At 40.4% G+C, this 20,236-nt stretch overlaps 1 long non-coding RNA gene across 1 annotated transcript in view; it reads right to left on the bottom strand.

Annotated features, from left to right (window-relative positions):
• Positions 1-1,849: 1,849 nt before the first annotated feature.
• The window catches only part of LOC124051064, a 62,648-nt gene continuing 44,261 nt past the window's right edge, over positions 1,850-20,236 (bottom strand). Inside the window, exon 3 of the long non-coding RNA XR_006841735.1 lies at positions 1,850-3,601. This is a non-coding gene — a long non-coding RNA (uncharacterized LOC124051064). The remainder of the gene's footprint in view (positions 3,602-20,236) is intronic.

Below are 20,236 nucleotides of genomic sequence, written 5' to 3'. Positions count from 1 at the left end.
CAGTTTGGAATATGGCCTCTCTATGTCAACAACAGAGGAATATTTATTATATTTATTTACAGAAAATGATGGAGAGTCAAGCCTGGATTTCTTTGCAGAGGTCTTGTCTTCAAATGCCAGATGATAGAGAACGTGCACCACCAGATCTCTCAGAATCTCTGAGGTGAGGCAGTGATAATATCAATACAGCTCTCTATTTTCATATTTTATATTTCCCCATAATAAAAATGTTCATCCCAAGATTAAATTTGATGAATCAGTACCCATTCATTTGTTTGACTTCTGGGAAACTGGCTGTTGTTTTTGAGTTGATAATCATTACATTCTACACTATTATTATTGAGGAAAAAACACCCTGTTTCTGTGCAAGAAGGTGTGCTGTGAGTTCCAGGAAAAGTGTTCAAAGCCTTTTCTTTTTCTCAAGGATCAAACAACGAAGGGATATTTACTGCTTTGTTTGGTCCTGGCACAGAGGATCGCATAATTAGATAGAAAGAGCAAAAATCAAAAGAGAGAGAAAACAGAAGAATTTCACTTGCAGTAAACAATTTAGTAAATGTCCATTGTTAGGCCTTAGCTTTATTTGATTGTTTGATGAACAATTTCTACTTACACAAAGGTGAGAATGGTTGTCTCAGTATGATTTTCTGAATTAATCCAATTTTTTACTGACATATTTCAAGCAATCATGAATTGAGAAATGGAGCGGCAGATTTTCAGGCCACCTTATGAATAAAACATGCCTTCATCACATCAATACTGGGGAAGCTTTCCCCATACATTGGTAAGCCAGTAAGCCTATATAAGAAATGAGATTTTTGTAGATTTGAAGACTTTCTAGAACTCACGCCCTATTCTTTATATGACGACTGACTAAACACTGACTATAAAAGACAATTTAAAAAAGAGCATATGGCCAGTACCTGTTAAATGGGTTACTATCAGTACAAAACACAGATAAAGCATGTAATAAAGTCCATTATGAGAATCAGAGACCTGCAGAAACAGTTGTTTTATGGCTTGAGTATGCATTTAAGCACACCTGTGTGTTTTTCCAGGTAGCAATTAAAGTCTAGAATGATCACTACAGTTGGTTCAGTCATGCCATTTTATATCATCCTTATGGGAGACATGACAGGTGTTTCATTATATCTGCATCACTGAATATAATTTAACCGAACAGGTGAAAGTCACAAACAATTAAAAATGGAAAGGAGAAAAAATAAGCTTCTTCAAACATTCTTTATTATGTGCAGAATAAATAAATGTTTTCCATGCTGTATTTCAGTTAATGTTCAGATATTAAATTTTATTCCCAGTAGATTTACACTATTTTAACAACAGAGTAGATTAGTGGGACTTCTACAACTTTAAAAAATGACACTGAATTCAAAAAAAGATCATTTTAGTCATTCAAATCGTGAGCCTATCCATAGATATCAACATTTCTTTAATATACATCTATATGTTTTTCTTTCTCACGCAGTTTATTTTTAAACAGGTATAAACCAATATTTTCTGTGGCATCACACAAGGAAACCACATGGGCCAACTTCTGTTTTCTGTTTTTACCAATGGGTTTCCAAAAAAAAAAACCAAAACGTGGTGACGCAGCTGTTTCATGCAGATGACTCGCTTATGTGCCAGATCAGTTTCAACTTAAAAAAAAAAGTTATATCAAAGTAATTAATAAAGTAATACAAGTGGTCAAGCACTGCAGAGAAATTTTTCAAGAAGCGTTTTAGGACCACAGATCCCTCATTTGTGAGACTATGTGTTGCAGGAACGAATTATAGTGGATTGGTCTTTGTCATTACATTTATAATTTGTCTATAAAGAAATGAACAAATGTGATGTATGTTTCTTTTTACAGTTTTCTGGTTTGTTGTGTTTGCTTGTTTGTCTCACTGTTTTGGTTTTGTAAATGAAATCATTATCTGTTTCAGTGGGAGCAAATTTGATTTTCATTAATTTAACTGGCAATATTACATGCTATTGTGTACCAGTTTTCTTTCTGTGGCTGCTGCTGTCTTAATGATTATTAGTGGAGAATAGTTAAATTTTTCTATTTTTAGGAAAATTTGTTTTTGTTTAGTCACCCAAAATGTCTAGGCTGTATCTCTGTCTGGTCCTCCCTGTCTTTTTGGCCTGTCCAGTCCTGTTCTGGCAACAGTTGGACAGCTTGGCTGTGGTGACAATGTCCACGTCCAGATGAAAAGTGGCCGTGCCAGCAAAGCAGTTGCAGGGTGTCTGGGCCCCAGGCCCCGGGCCCCAGCTGCTATCTCAGCTTCACAGTCTGTCTGTTGTTTGTGAATATTCATTTAGCTGGTCACCTAATCATAGGTTCGCTGATGTTTGTGTTGCTGCCTAAGGGGTTTATATGAGGGCTGAGGGGCCCATTCAAACACATGCGGTTCAGTTTATTGCCAGCAAACAATATAACATGTTTTTAGGATATGTCTCTTATGAGCACCACACCATTGTGCCATACGGACTGTTTCAATGAAATCATTAAATAATAGCACATCATACCACAGGATATTTGCTTATAATAAGTGTAAATGTTCCCAGGGCCCCTGGGATGTTGCCTACAAGAAAATGAGAAGAAAACCATGAGGTGCAAGGCATAGCTAACATTATGATAATATAGTACAGACCATGCACACATGCCTAAATTCTCCAGGAAAAGCTCCCCACAGAATTTCATCAAAACCACGGTGGGAGCTGGCTGGTCTGACAGAAACCAGAATAAGTAGCTTTGGGCCTTTTTGGCCCTCATGAGGCTTCATGAAATTGCTGGCCTGGATGGCACAGGGATGTTGAACAGCCTCAGCATCCTGCTCTACTGAACCAACTAATTCCCTGCCAGTTGGAGGCTTATAGAGCAACTCTGCTCCCTGGGAAGATGTCTTTCACAGCTACAACACTGACAAATCACTATTTTCATGACTTGACTTCCCCTCCAGAGCCGAGGCTCTTGACCCCATGGTATACTTAGGGAGAGAGTTAATTCCCTGGTGTCTTTTGCCCAATGCTGTTAATAAAATTGGGACCTCTGGCTGGGCAGGAAAAGACTATTTTGGGGGACAGGCATAAGACCAGATGGTCAAATGCCCACAATTTGCTTCCCTCTGCAAATTAGGTTGGATGAAATCAAGGCAGCTGTTGGAGAACCATGGGGAATTAGGAGGATACTGGAAGTTGATATTATTTTCGTTCAAATAATCATGGACACAGCAATTGCCAGAAAAAACTACAGTAAAATTCAACTTTAAAAAATATAAAGAAAATCAAGAGCCCTGCAGGGCTGTCATTACAAATTGTAATTCCCTTGCAATCTCCCACTGCGCGTAATAATTCCTCTGGCCACAACAACTTTGCAGATTCTCTGACAGCTCCTTAGGTATTACACACCATGTTTGGATTATTCATTCTGCCTGTTTAGGTGAACATACCACAGAGTACAAGTGTGGTATCTTCTTTCGTTTCCAGTAGTCTCCCTTTCTGTCGCTCCTCCCCTCTCTCACAGGGCAGCAGCGAGCGGGGGCGCTCGTGGCGGTAGAACGGATCCTCCAGGTGATCGAGTTTTCAGCCTAAGCACCTTGAATAATTAAAACACGTGGTGGGCGAGCCTACTCAAGTTTCGCGGTTGATTCAGATTACCATGTGTATACAAACAGATGGAAGCACGTATGTAAGCACACGTATGCTTGCATGCATTCTCTTCTGCATAAAGTACATACACACACACAGTCTTGTTACCATCACTTCTGGGGACATTACATAAACTTATATTAATTTCCTGGAGGATTAATCACCACCTAACCATAACAATAAACATTACTTGCCTAATCCTAACCCTTACCTTAACCTAACCATAACCTCAGGCTAACATTAAAGCAAGTCTTGCAGGACTTGCATTTTGTCCTCATAAGTAAGGCGTATCCTCACAATGTGACTGTGTAAACAGATTTTTGTCCCCACAATCACAGGAATGTGCATCCACACACATCCACACACACACACAAATACAAACACACTTCCCAGCACAGCGAGGCTCTTGGCTATGCAGCTTTGTGGGAGGCTATCTCACACCATTATCTGGCTGTATGGGCCAGCTCCCTCCCTCACTATCTGCTGTACAATCAACTGCGGCTTCAAAACAACTTAATCCCTCTGACTGGCACACTGCGCTGTGTTGTTGCTATGCCGGCTAGATGTCCTGCACCAGGGTACAATTTCACACCATTGTATCCCACTCAGTCCGGTAGTTATGTTTATCCTTAAGGGTATTATGGAAATGCATTTTTCCCTGTGAGTGACCAACAGCACTTCACTGATGATTTAAACATACTTCCTTCATGCTCAGGACACTCTAGATTTATGGTGTGAAGCTCAGGAACCTTTGTTTATCGATTTCAGTTTGTGGCTCCAAAGTCTTTGTATGCCTTTTACCCAGTGTGTAAAAAAGCTTTATGTTATGTAAAGAAAGATTTTTTTTTTTTTTTTTATCTATCAGAGTTAAGCTTGTGACCCCAGTACCAAACACTACTCTTGACCCTCTGGCACAGCTTTTATCACTGGTTACAGATGTCCAGAAGCTGTGCGCAGTTCAACCACAGAGTTCCCTTCTTTGGGGTCATATTAATTTTTTAAGTTTCTGGGGCCCTAAAACTCCGCAGTGTTACATAAAAAAAGAAAACTGTGGAAACCATGGAAAAACAAGCAAATTGGTAAAACAGAGACGTTTTTCTCATTTTGTTCTTTTAATCATCTTGCAACACCTTGGATTTATTAGTCCCCACTCCCCATCTCTTCTGCAGTGGCATGTCATGTCATCAGTGGTGGGAGAAATGTTCATATTTATCACTAGTAAAGTAAAAGTGGCAGTACCAAACAACAAAAATAGACCAGTTCAAGTCCTACATTCAAAATACTACTAATGTGAAAGTATAAAACATGCTGTAAGGGCCATAAGCGAATGGAATTATTATCATTAGTATTTGGCTACTGTTGTTAGGTACTGCTTAATCTAAAATGTTGCATCACATTTTTCAGGCTATATGCTTTATATGAAAAACTCTACTTTTGCAAAACAACCAGTTACAACAGTTGTCAATAAATGTATTGGAGTAAAAACTACATTATTTCCCTCTGAAATACAGTAGAGTGTATGTATAAAGTAATACAAACGGAGAGGCAAAGACAAATACAGAAAATAAATAATTTCTTCTGAATACCTCACATTTTAGATCTTTCCTTAAAACAAACTGAGGAGAGAACCTTCTAACATAGTCCCTCCTCCCTGCTGCTGCTGCCACATGGCAGCCTGGCTGGCATCACCCCTCTGGACTGTGATACCAGGTGATGTCACGCAGCTGGCCGGCCTCTGCTGCCACCATGACACCCGATCATGTTTGGCATGTCCTTGGCACTGTTCATGGATGTTGATACAAGTGTAATGTGACAGCTCGTACCTCTCACATGGCATCCATCTGATGTCATCCCTACACACCCTTATGCTACTCAGTTACAGTAGTCTTCCCTTGCCAGGACACGAGAAACATTTGGATCACTTCTGTCAAATGAGTTGGATTGGGTGCACATTTTGGAGATTCTGCTCGCTGGCTGCTACATTTGACATATACACTCCTTATAAGATGTTGGGATGTGCTTATGAGTTTGCTCTTCACTTACACTCTCACTCTTCACAAACTGTGCAGCAGATGTCGTGAAAGAGGCCACGCTAATACAATAAGACAGCTAGGACGTGATATTTTTAACACTGCTAGAGGAAAACAAACAGTGATTATATAGTACAATTTCTTAATTAAGTTTGAAGAACTTCAGTTGCATGACAACCAAGCAAACTTTATGCGCTGATGAAGACTGTGTTTTGGTCAAAAGTTGCAGAACAATCAAGTAAATAACCTGAGATTGTTCTCTCTACTGTTGCTTCCAAGGTGAAGAAAAAACTGCCCAGCTCAATATACTGATAGAAAATACTTAAATATGAATACAGATGGTATGCCCTATACCTTACACCATAACTTTGTGGCAAATTTCATCTTCCAGATCTGTGCACACTTCATGCTGTCACACAGACAGGATGACAGAGTGGAGTGGTTTAAACCTGGTCAGGAAACAACCATTGGCTTGAATGTTGCCATGGGTATGGGAGAGCCTCTGGGCTTCCACCACCTGCTCCATTTCTCACATTCTGTCACACCTTAGGGGACACAGCTCATCCGGTCCACAACCCAATTACTCCACAACACATTTAACTGCCATCAAACGCTGCACAGCGGGGGTGCAAGGAAGCTGCACAGAGCCGGGCTGTTGCCATGGCCACTGTCACTCAGCAGATTTCCAAGGATGGAAAGAGCTCTCTGATTGGTTATTGTACTATTTTGACCAACAGAGATGGGAGCAGTGCTCACAACAATCACAGACACTGTTGTTATGCAACTCAGCAATTAGAATATGCATATTTGTGAATACTGGCTGGTCCTACTTGTTAAATTGGAAGCATGTCAGCAAAAGTGGTCTGAAGAAATTTGTAGCATCTCTCCCTCATTTGCATATCAGATAAACCATGAAGTAACACCATGTGCTCCCTCATATGATCTGTGAAAGTATAAGTAAACCCACCAAAAGGGAGAATTTTTATGTTAGAACACAAAAAAATCCACTGAAAGAGAGAACTTATCTTTGACTGAGAAGGATTGATATACTACATTTTGCAGTACTGTTTTTTCTTTGTTTGTTTTTTTTCACTGAGACATAAAATAAACAAACAATGTTATGCCTAGAGGATATTTCCTCTTAATCTTTGAATGCTATCACCATGATGGCCAGTTCCTGGTATGTATAAAGAAAAAAAATACCTAAGTTCCACTCAGAAGCTCAGTTAGAGATGCAGCTGAAACAGACGTGTGGAGACACAGAGGGAGAGAGGGTGAAACAACACATGGTGCCACACACAGTGAGGTTTTCCACCTGACAATAGTCAGACATGTATGTCAAAGGCAGCTGATAAGATATCTCTGAAAACCACAGTCTCATCAGAGGATAACCAGAGAACACTAAGAGCACTACAGTGCTAAGGCACCAAAGCTAAAAGACAATACTTTGTTATTTACAATTTAAATTTAAAAAAAAAATGTGTATTACAATGTCAACGCAGTAGAAATAATTTGAAACATAGATTTTTAAAGATTCCAGAAACAAGAACTGCCAAGAGCAATCTTTCATTGGAACACATCAATTCAAGTGAACTGAACAAACATTGGTTTTGTGTTGTGTTTGTAATTCTTTTCATTTTATGATTGTGCCTGTTCTTGCTTAGAAATTGCATGTTTTGTGTGTGATTAACATCAGATTTCTGGCACACAGACTGTTTGAGAATTTCAAAAAAAACTTTAAACTCTCAAGTAGTTCAGGAGGTGTCTATGGTGGTCTATATTTGCAATGTATCTGGGTCCAGTTTAGGTTCTTTTATAAAGTCATTTAGTCTTGATGGTGTTTTAGTGGACTGTTTTTAGAGCTGATCTGTATCACAATTATGAGCAACCAGAAAATGTGTGATACTGATCCAGACCCTGTGAAGGTGTGGATGTTCCTGTGTAAGAGTGATGAAGTCATGTCTTCCTATTAACCAGCTTCTTTTTGCTCATGGTGACAACATCAACAACAGGAACAGGACCTGACTAACAGTCTTGTTTCCCCAGGGCTCTGTTTCCTCTTACTCAATGCTTTTGGACCATGAGAGCAGGACACACACAGATTCATCCCACACATGTATACACATGCTAGTTCTTTTACAGCCTCCATTTGAGACTCAAGAAAAGGGCCCAAATGGTCAGAAATAAATGTCACGATCTATCCTTTCCCCGTCAAGCGACATTTTGGGCATCAAAGCAGGGGAAACTCAGTGCTGCTCAATCATCATGGAGTGCTGCAAGGCAGCGCCACAAACACACTGCTGAGGCCAGATACCACGCCAAAACTAATGCGGAACGGAACCCGCCTGGGTCTTTTAACCATCGGACTCAGATACTGTACAAGGGGGTGGGGCACTAATGGGGACCAGAGGTCTGTGGTCTACGTGATGCTGGCCAGAGAGACCAGACGGCCGATGACTGATCTGGAAGGAGGAGGGAGTTATGGGGGGTCATTAAGGAGCTGCTCCGGCTCTAATCATAGAATAACACTCCTTCTTTTATCTATCTTCAGCTCCATCTCACCATGAGAAAAACCAAAAGAGTGTAATCCAAGCCCTGGTACAGCAGCGAGTTGGGGTGAAGTTCACTGATGAGTCTCAGCAAGGAAACATCTGCAAACCATCCACTTGGAATGAGTCTCAAAATAAGGGGAGTTTGCCCAAAAGGAGGAGGATTAATTGGATTATTTCGAGGAGTAGTTGTTTGCTGTAGTCATCAAGTAAATCGTTATATCAATTGTGCAAGAAGAGGAAAGCTGAAATGGTACATCTCAAAAATTAAATTCCAATTCTGTTTGCCAAGACTATATATAAAGCATAAGTTCACTTTGACAGTGAGTTTGGCTTCAAGAAGGGAAACTAACTGCAAAGCCACAAAAATCTAATGCAGTCTGTAGTTGCAGTTGGTTAAAAGTTACAGCAAGTATGTAATAAGGTCCAACACACTGGTATGGTCCTGTGTGTGTTACATAGGATGTGTCACTTGGCTCATTCAGATAATTTGTTTTGACATTTTCATTCCTGAATTGTGAGTAGAGACTACACAGATCTTATACTGATTAAACAGGCACGGAGAGGGAGCAAGGAGGGCATTAGTTAAGAAAACAGAGGCAAGGGGCCGAGAGCGACAGGGGTTCGGCTTATCTGCACTGTGAGCCGAGTCACTTTTAATTCATTCTGAATTACCCGAGTCGTGTGTGCTGAAATAATCACCCTCTTGTTTATTTGCTCAGGCCCTGGCACAAGCCTTTATCTAGCTGGCTAGCACTCACACCTCCTCCCTGCTCTGCCTCCCTCTGCTCTGTCTGTCTTTAAGATTCAGTCTGGGTGAACAACAAAAAAAAGCTGATTTACCAAGAAACGCAGGACGGAGGGTCACTGGAACCTGTCTTACAAATTCACCACTTGTTTTGTACAAGCTTTGGTGCTCCATCTGCAGCTGGAGAACATGATTGTGCTGGGTAACTGACAAGCCCTACAGGGAAAATCTGCCTGTCAGACCAGTGTTTTTAATAGCCTTAAAATACAGAAACTCCGCACAGAAACTCACACCTCTGACTGCATTAGTCGGCCTTGGCATGACAGGCAAATAAGACCGTGATTGAAATGTAGTTATTACTCAGTGTGTGAAGTGACAGCATGTAAACTGTAGTGAAACATTAATTGGCACTGCAGCAGCTGCACTGTTAAACATAATAATACAGCAATACAAAGACACGTGTTCAGTTTGACAACCTGCCTCACAGGTTTATAGCAATATATACATAGATGTCAGTTATGTTTCTTTCGAAGCCCAGCCCTCAATCATCATCTATGACAAATTTTCATTAATCACTCCAGATTGTCTGCATCTGCAAGGAGAGCCATGAAATTGGCCACAGCATGCCTCATTAATTTGCAGATGTGCTGACTGATTCATTTACAGGACCATGTAAATATCCCAGAGACTGAACAGAGCAGATTATAGGGACAATCCAGACATCGGTGCTCAGGTTAATTATAGTCATCACTCAATGAAAGAAAGTAGACATGTGTTACACATTTAATGAAATCAAGCAGAGGGAAAATATTTTGCGATCTATAAATGGGTTTAAAGGTACAATTTGGAAAATGTGGCCATGATTTCATTTTGAAACATTCAAAAAAATTAAGTAACAGCAACAGAATGTGTTATGTCAGTGACATCTCTGTATGTGTTGCAGAGTTATCTACTGGAGTAGCATGCTAACCAGCTAGCCCCAGCTTGTCCTGTCTTGTAATGCCACTTTGTACCTCTAGAGGCAACAGTCCAATACAGCCCCTCGTAGTTTCACAGGGGAGACTTATACAAGTTTGTGAAATTTCACAAACTCTCGTACCATTTAGTCTGACAAGTATACGAAACAAACTCACAAACAATCAATAAAGTAAATATTCTTACATAACGGAGAAATTCAACTATAAACCCTCTGTGTTCAAGTTCTCTCTTTTACCAAACTAAAATGAACTTAATTACCTTTTAACTCATCTGGTGTCTAGCTGTTGTCACTGAAAGCTTAATGTTATCTAATGCAGTTGAGCCGAGCTCCGGTGCCCCACCTTCACACAGTCCCACTGTTCCACCACCTGTAATCCAGTCAGCAGTAGGGGCACAAGCTCCACAGCTAGTGAGCAGCACATGGTAGTTACTTTAATGATATGCTGCTCCTCTATATTCTTGATGCTATCTTAGAAATCTGGCCAGGTTTCAGAAGTTAGTCCTTTTTTCAGTACAGGAGGTGAAGGCCATTCAATAATATTTACACAGTAAGCAACATGTAATGAAGTAACAAATTCCAATATTAAAGCTTGTATCATTCAGCTTTTATGACTTTTTTTGATTCCTAACCTCTGGCCTCATGAACTTTCGGTTTGCATGCATATCACATTGGCACAGAGTCTCCATTTTGATTTCCATTGTGACTGAGTCTGTCGTTAAGAGTACAGAAACAATGGCTAGAATGAGTGGTGCCACAGTAAACAGCTCCCCTGTGAATCCAAGCACAACAGTTCCACGTCGCGGGAATGGGCGCACGAGCGGCTATCCGCCATACTCACTCTCGAGCTGCAAATCATATAATGACATTATTGTGACCAGTAAAAGCTCATTCCCACACAATAGCTTTAAATCACACCATAACGGAAAATAGTGGTTGTATTGCATAAATGATAAGTGAGAAAGCAGCCTGTGTCTTTTCTGGCCGTCTGTGCCCTCACCGTGACCTCTATGTGGTTTACTAGGATAGGACAGATTGTGCTATTGTGGATCTGTAGTGCCAAATGTTGTCTGCCAGTTGCTCAACAAAGAGTACCAAACAATTTAGGGGCACTCCTTAGAATATGTGCTGCAAGACTCAAAGAGACATTCATTGGCAAGTCCATGTTTATATAACTGTGGCACACAGCGTGAGGCTCGATGACAGAAGACATTTGAACATTGCCGCATCACTTGGACGCTTGGAGTTTTTGACTTCTGTGCTTCATCAGTTCTGTCTGTATCCTCTTTCACATGCTTTCAACAAAAATACCTCTGCCATCACTCAATCTACCGAGCTGTTCCTCTTCTTGGCCAGCATCACTTGCCTGTTACAACAGATTCAACTCACACCAGGAGCTGTGCTTGTGATTTTGGTTTGAGCAGGACACATTAAAAGCAGTTAAAATTTTCACTTTCTTCTTAGGCACTCTCATATCTGTACACAGCCAGCTAGCAGCTATTTAGCTTAGCTTAGTGCAATGTCTAGAAACAGCTATCCTAGCTCTGTCACCTAGCGGCACCTCTAAAGCTCACTACTTAAGTTTTCATATGCTGTTTAATATGAACATGAAGCATGTTGTATGAAAAATCTGTCAGTAGAGCCATAGAAGCAGGTCAGCTATTTAGTCTGATTACATAAAACTGATATTCATTTGTGTGTGATGTGTAAAATCTGTCCACAACAGCACAAGCAGTCAGCATGCAGAGATCTGCCCTCTAGGCAGCAGGTACACTTTGTGTACTTTTTCTTATTCCAGACGTCATGCAAGGATACACTAATTGTCTGCAAGCTTTAGTTTATCTATCATGAGCGGGGTGTCTATCTCTTCATTGTATTTCCAAAAAACTCTATTCCTTTAAAAATAAGACTTTTTTGTCTACCATGTTGAACATGTTTCAAAGGTGAATTGGCATTGTGCCTGAACAACACTGAGCGGTTCAGCTGCACCACAAACAGAGCAGAGTGTGAGTCAGTATTTTGCAAACACTTTGTTGTGATTGTTTTCCACCACGGGAGCAGGTGTTGAAGCTGCTGTGAGGTATTAGTACCTGATAAAAACAAAAAAGTCAAGCAAGAGTGAGAGCTAAACTCCTGCTGTTCCCACCTGTCAGCATACAAACCGCACGAACCAGATTTTCCACTCAGTTACACCCGGTGGCCCTTCAGTGGCTGTCACTGTCAGAAATCAATTTAATGGACCACTGCTCTGCATATTGGCAAACACTCAACTTGACCCTCATCTTGTTGCTGTGGGCTTTCTCAGCCAGAATTCCAACCAAAGGCGGTGAAACATCCACGAAAGAATTTCAAAATACGCAGATGCAGATTTTTACATTTAAATATCCAACATTTCGGCATCCTAAAGCTCTAAAAGTGTTACTTGTTTGGAGAATCACCACAAGGGCTTCCATCTCAGTGAGTCAGAGAAGAGACGGTATGCCAGCCGTCTCCAGATCACACCACTACTGTCACTGCTACTTAAGACTCTAACCACTCTCTCACATTTACACACACACGCAACTTTAATCACAGAAGGATTATGCTGCTCTATTGTAATCTCAGCCTCCAAGTGTGCCTGCGTATGTGAACCAGTAGATTAAGTTCAAGTTAGAATAACAGGGTGACATATAGAGGTTGTAGTTTTCTGGTAAGTGACAGTGGGATGAGGGCGAGGCTTCAGGCATGCCGATGAAATAGACGACCTTGGACACATTTTACTTAATTATAATAACACAAGAAAGATATGAACCTCAGAGGAAGACCAAGTTAAAGATGAAGTGAAGTTTTCATCAGTGGTTCTTACCAAAATGCACTGCTTGTATTCTTGAAGTCAAACAAGTGTGTCAAATGTATTTATTTTTGTCATACAATGAGTGATGAGGTTTTGGATATCTGAAATCACTGATTGTTTGCATTCATGTTGATTTACTAGCCATCTTCTTTTTCACTGCCTTTGTGACTGTATTGTTACTCTTTTTTGCAGATTATAGACAACAACTATTGAGCAGAGAAACCATCAACAGGAGTGTGTATGGCATCACCTGCTTGTTGTGTGTGTCCTTGCCCATGCACAGTAGCCTGTAAACAAAATGGGAACTCCTTACACTACTAGTGGTCAAACACTCCTGTAAGAACAACAAGCATGGCGTACACTATCTCACACAAATCTCTGTCATAGGACGTTGACATGACTGCCAGTCTTCACAGCTTGCGACATCTTCACTGACACCTTGGAAACCTCAGTAATTGCAGAAACCCTTCATCGTGGCTGAACTCCTATAACTCATACATGTACTCATACATTTGGACCTAATGGACCACCACAGTTTATTAAATGACATCATTAGCTATTAACATCCAATGCTCACTAATTCCTATAGCTTCTGTGTAACCTAGGGAGATAAAATACCATTGAACTCTTGAATGCTGTGATTTTTCTGGACATATGTCAATTAATTAAAGCAGCCTTTCTTCAAACATATTTTTTGAATGAAAAACTGGGATCACATCTGGTAAACTGATTATGAGATGAAGAAACTTTGTGGAGGCCATGTGTTTTCAGTCACCCGTGACCCACACACTGATTAACACATATTGAAATCTAATTGTTTTTGGGATCAGATAAAGAGATGGACTAAGCTGTGTATCAGCTGACAAGAGCAAAGGGCACACATTTGACCAAAAAAACAGAAAAACAATGTTGTCATCATACTTATAATTCACCTCATCACTTACACACACAGATAAGCCTTTTGTCAAATGTTTCCAGTTAAAGACCACTTACTTTATATTAAATAACCTTTGTGTGTCAATAGAAGGGGCCTCCACTGCTTTCTGCCAAGCATCTACTCTCCCATGCAATGCTAAATGAGAACAATGTGTATGTCTGTTTGATGATGGCGCTGCGCTCTGACCAGTGATGAACACCCAAATTGTAATCTGACCCCTACACCCAAAAAAGAATTGAGAAAGCTCAGTCAAAGACACACGTTTGCAGAGACAGAGCTACATACACAAACAGAATAACATAGACACAGACATCACAGACATGTCTCTCAGCACACACAAACATGTACATTGTATCCCACCCAAAAAGGAAATTACATGACGCTATCGACAAAAACATCAGCCCCAGAGACTAACTTTAATAAACTTTGAAAACTTTGTGTGCAACGTTTAATAACTTGAATTCTACCCACAGTAAGCCCTCCTTCCAGCAAAACCAATCATTTTAACCTCAACTCTTTTTGTTCAGAGGTCTGGTTTTGGTCACGGCTTGTTTGCAGCAGGATGCTCTCATCCAAAAACTTCATCCTTATATTGGACACAGGTGAGGATATACACAATGTCACCAAATACGCCCTTTATCATTCCCCGATGAAAGCACACAGCTGGCTCGGCTGACCCGCCACATCGACACAGTGTGTCACAAACAGTTAGATCCAAACCTTTAAAATGCTTCCTGTCCGTTAGCCACCATCTGTTTTCTATTTACCCGTCCACCATGGGCAAGGAAAGTACCTGAGAAATAAGGGGATCACACTGGGCGAGTGGTTTCTCCAAGAAAGTGTGTGCTAATCCCAATCATTTTGGAAAGTGCTTTTAGAGATTGTAGTTTAACTGAGTCATGACTGAGGGAAAACAGTCAAAACCTTTGCTGCTTCCAAGCATCTGTCATCAAACCGCAGACAGTCTGTTTCTGAAAACACCTCTCAAGTGCTATTAATGAGGTTATTAGGAACAAACTTCTCAGAATATTATAGGTCTGTGTGGAATTTCATTTTGAACTTAATTAGTGGGGTTTTTTTTAACATTTATTTTAGGATTTTAAAATAAGGATATTTGGTATAGCCTGGCATTTGAACATGCAAAAATTTCCTTATTAGCACTAAACACAACGTATAACTGAGGGTGCTGGGAATGTAATTAGTTATAGAGAAATACTAATAATAGTAACTATATATGTACTTTCTCTGTGAAAGAAAGTCTGTGTGTTTACGATAAATTGAATTTGAATTTTGACCTTATAGTACTGCTACACAAAAAGTAAGAGAATCACCAAAGGGGGGTTATAAAATAATCTGAGGGGAACATGAATGTCTGTACCAGATTTTCTGACAAATCACCATTTCATTCAAAATCAGAAATGTCAACCTCATCCTTGTGCTAGAAGTAAAGTCAGGGGATCACCAAAGTCTTCAGGGTCATTCTCTGAAGACCATGAATGCCTGTACCAAATTTAATGGCAATCCACCCCATCAGATATTTCAAATTGTCTCAAAGTTGTGGACGCACACTGACATCTCTTGAACCATTCCGCTAGCCTACCTAAAACTATGGTTGCGTGCTACTTCATGGTGAAACAGACAAGAAACACGAACAAAGAAATGAAAAGATGAAGAAAAAAGTTGCTGAATCCACTTGAAGATGGAGCACAAGCGGTATCAGGTGTTTCTTTGCGTTAGAGATGACACAATGATAAAGCACTTTTCAAACTCAAACACATCAACTGAAAAATGATGAGTGATTCTCTTCCAAAAGTTCCTCAGTCTCTCCCATAACTGATTGACCTCTTGGGGTTTTCGAGATGCAAACCATTTTTCTTCGCTCAGCTTGTTATTTAAGACGGCTTTTGATGCCTGAGTTGCCGCGTCTCTTATTTGGTCCGGTTGCTTAACAAGCAACGAGAACTGAACCGCGTGCTGGCACATCATATTACAGCCTGGCAGGTCACTCAAGTCAGGCACTGGTTACACCTCAAATGATGCAGCCCTGACCTTTCAGTTTTAGGTTCAGAAAGACAAGAAGCAGACTTCTCTTACTGTACAATCATTGAAATGAACAAAACTGCAATTTCGTACTTTTATGAAAAATAAGTCGCTGATCTTAAAGGAAACGGCCTCATCCAAGAGAGCATGTTGACCTGTGCTGTAACACTAGAACTGCATTAGAAGGCTTATGATTTCCAGACATCAGCTTTAGTCTGTAGGATCAAACAATGGTGCACGTCTAGCTCTATAAGCCAACTGAGCTCCTTTTTGCTAAGCTTTCCATGTGTGAGTTCCCCCTCTTTTACAATGTAAAGAGCTTCAAGGGGGCTGGAAAAGCGCTACATAAATTCACTCCATTATTGTCTGCATATGTCGGCACCATTGTGTCTCCCTGCACTTATTGTGCTTTATCACATTTCTAGACTAATGGCTTAAACAGAAGGAGAGCCACCTGAAGTAAAGAAGAAGGTGTTCCAGCTGTGCTACCAAACTGTAGATCCAAAAAAGTAACCTGAGAGAAAATGAGCTCAGTTTTACTTCAGAACTGTAAAGAGAAAGGAAGGGCAATAAAGAGGTGTTTAATAGACAGATTTTATGATGTGTGTGTGTATTGTTCCGATTTTAATCCACCTCACAGAGTTACTGAATGCCCAATAAGCAGAAACCCGATCATCAGCGCTGTAGCCAGGTGTTTGCCAAAAACGCTGAACTCTCAATTAACTGAGGAGTTGCATCATGGCTATTTTTGTTTCTTCCAGGTGCCTGCCTGTGTTTCCACTTTCCAAGTACAAACCCAACGCCTTCTCTGCAGCCTCACGCAGTATTTACGATAAACTCCTCTTTGACCTGTCATCTTGTCATCACCGTCAACAGATTGAGCCATAAGCCTCTTCTGCAACCGGGAGACTGGTGTACAGTACACATGCAGAGGCACACAGGCGCATGCACACGCTGGAATAAATGCTCAAAAACAGAAATGTCATACACAGAACACACACACACGCACACAAAGAGTTCTCAAGGGCACCCAAAGATCACATTTGTTTCCACTCTGGTTTTATTTTCTCATTCTCATTGTGCCATGGTCTGTTTGTCACAGGGGCATGGTGTCAGGAAGATAAGAACGACAATGCACGAGGGAACACAAGTGGCAGAGAACAGTTTACGAGAACGTTTTCGAAAATGTGCAGGCGATATTTCGATAAGGCACAATGTAAACTATTTGGACTGTTCTCAGTAAACATGCATCCATACGGCACAGTCAGCGGAGGGCAGCTGTGCTAAGCTCACAAAGCAGCATGTTGCATATTTAAAGAATAGTGTGCTGAAACTAGTTTGAGTTTTGTTTTTGTTTTGATTTTTTGGTTTTTCAGAATGTCACTGGAAACCAGGGATCAAAACAAGATACCACACCACCAGGATTCTGAGTCCTATCCAGAGTGCTGTTAGGTGGTTTAATAAAGTGTATACTGTAAACATTAACTCAAAAAATTTCCACTTCAGGGATAAAAAAGTAGCGCCTAAAAATATTGATATACATTTGAGCCAAACTCCACTCAAGAGCCCTGGGCGGCTGTTTTCGCCTATGAGTGAATTCCTTTAATATGTGAAATATTTTGGCCAGTGATAATAGTTTCAAGATGAAAAAAAGCTATCTAAATAGATTGTTCCATTGTTCTAGCGCCAGAGCAACAGGCTGTGTATTACTTGTCACGCCGGAAAAAGCGCAAATTCTTCTTTCCTAGAAATCATTTCATTAAATTGTCTCAAAGGAGTAATGCTGAAGCTGTCTGTACATTAAATGTATCTAAAGTATGATTCATATTGCATGTGACAGGAAGCTTTTTTCCTCCTCTCTCCATCTAATGAGAAATCTGCATTTTGAAGGTTCCTCCCTTGTTGCTCTTTTGGCCTGCAATGTTTTTTTCTCCTCCACTCAAAATCCACATCCAGACAATCACCAGGCAAGCTGTCAGTCTTCTAGCCTCTGGAATGTCTGAAAACCTCCTGCTGATTTCACGCATTGAAAAAACAAAAAAAGAATGAGGGCGGGGAGTGGTGCTGGTGCTGGTGGTGGTGGCATGGTTTGTGATATTTTGGCATTGATTCAAATGGACTTCAGTTTGGACTTATGGCTCCCATTGATTAGGAGACGATGTCACACACATTACTGTGTGAAATACCAGTGACAAAAAACACTTTGGGGGACAGGAAGGGGACTTATCGCTTTGACTTTGGCTGATTCAGGCCAGAGGCAGCACTATGGGACTGCAAACAAGGCTCTGCTACCACACACACGATTCATTTACACAGTTTTCATTCAGGCTGCTGCTGTGACAAGCTTCTCCACGGCAAGCCCAGAAAACCGTGCACGCACATCACAAATTGGTACCTGGCAATGACGGATAACATTAATTCCAAGTCTTTCTGTGTTTGAATGTCTCCACTGGCAGAGGTTCAGTGCAGTAAAACATCTGCCAAAAGTTTCTGTGTATGGGCAAATACACGTGTTTTGCACTTGAGTGTTTATGTATTTTGTTTATGTGTGGCTTATTGTAATACTGAAGCTTTCTAAAGTTGGTTACTGCAGCAAACCAGGAAATACACAAACAATCAATCTTCCTGTCATGGCAACTCTTACGGGCACATGTCCTGACTTAAGTCATCCTGCACAGTGCTGTCCATGCACTTCATTGAATTTCTCCTTAGAAAAATATGTTGAACTCCACAAAATCCCTCAAGCCGTATGCAGTTTGTAGATCTGTGCAGTCATCAGGAGGCACAGATAAGAATCCTCCAAAACAAGATCACACACGCAGGACAAGAGATAAGAAGAGTGTCCATACTGCGTGTATATGTAGGACTGTAACAAAACAGGGAGTAAGGAAAGTCCCCTGACACTGATCTATGATCAGTCAGATGGAAACGCCGTTGACGTGAATCTCACAAGCAGACGCGGTGCAAGTCGGTGCAGGATAGCAGCAGTGATGTTGAAACTGGATGAAAGATGAAGAAACAAAAGGAAAATGGTCTGGAGTGAAGTCAAGATGAAAGCTTTTAATACTGCTGGGAGAGGTGCAGAGAAGACTTTTTTAAGTTATCGTTTAAGACACTGGAGGTCAGGATGTTTTTTACAAGATTACTGACAAGGAGAAAAATAAGTTGGAAAAAAACATGTATATTCTCCATGTAATTATGGAATATTTTTCAGACAGAAGTGTGAGAAATATACTGATTTAATTCAGTTCAAGTACTCAGATTTATCAGAAGTTCTGTAGTAATCCACACTATTTTTCCTTCTAAACAGGTTTTATAAATATTTAGAGAATGAAACTCTTCATGCCTAACTTAAAGTGTTTAGTTTTTTGTGCTGCTGTAGTCTAAGTCACTTTATTATTCAGCCCACAGAAAATTCTCTGGATGAAATCTGAATCTGCAAATGATCGCAAATGACAAATTTTACTGTGACGTGGCATACTGGCACACATGTTAGTAGGAAAACAGGACTCCACCATATTTAAGTGTTAAATAGCTGAAACTCAAAACTAATCTAAGCTGTATCACATGGCCTGGGATATAACTGAAAGCTCCTGGGATATCTTCAGTAAGTCTGTTCAGTTCATTTACTACGTGTGTATCCATAAGTACATGGATACATCATGTTCCCATTACATTTAGCGTAATATATACAGTATAACAACCAGGATTCCCTGGTAGCTGCAGGGTTAGGGCGCCAAAGCATGAACTGCAACATCCCTGAATCATGTCCGGCCAGGGAGCTTTGTTGCATTCTCCATCTCTCTTTCCTCTCATTTCCTGTCCATGTCTAATAAAGGCACACAATGCCCTCAAACATACCTTAAAAAAGACACAGTGCAACAATGCACAGATATTATATTCATAAATATGTGTCTACATTTCCTGTATTTGAGAAAGAAGACATGTTTAAGTGCGTAATTTCAGTGCATGGAATCCTGAGCTTTATCTTGATTTTGATCTATTGAGAAAAGAAACATGTGTGCACTGAAGTTGAAGCACAGTTTAGGACTTTCATTTATTTCCAAAGATTAATATTCAGAATTAAAAATAGTCCTGCTACAGTTTGTGAAGTTTGCAGGGTTCAAATGATATCACTTAGGGTTCAAAAACTTCCCAGGCCATTTATAAGGAAACTGCTCCTCAGTGGCATTCATCACACAGGCTCCAACTGCTTACAGGTTTGTTAGATCTCCACAATTCAAATCTAACACAGTCCAAAAGAATTTGCAAATTGCCCAGGAACAAAAAGACTGCACCTTAAGTTCCTCTAGATGTACATTTTCCAGAGCACAGAGGTAAACGCTCATTCACCTCCACATACATAATTCTGACATTGTGAAGCTGGCAAAATATTTGTTTCTCACAGCTGGATCATTTTAAGATAATTGGGCCAATGGATCAGCGAATACAGTTTTTCCTTTGATGCG

This window comes from Scatophagus argus, chromosome 19 (genome assembly GCF_020382885.2).
Source record: "Scatophagus argus isolate fScaArg1 chromosome 19, fScaArg1.pri, whole genome shotgun sequence".
NCBI lineage: Eukaryota > Metazoa > Chordata > Actinopteri > Scatophagidae > Scatophagus > Scatophagus argus.
The sequence above is the reverse complement of the archived record's forward strand: the minus strand, read 5'-3'. Positions and strand labels throughout refer to the sequence as shown.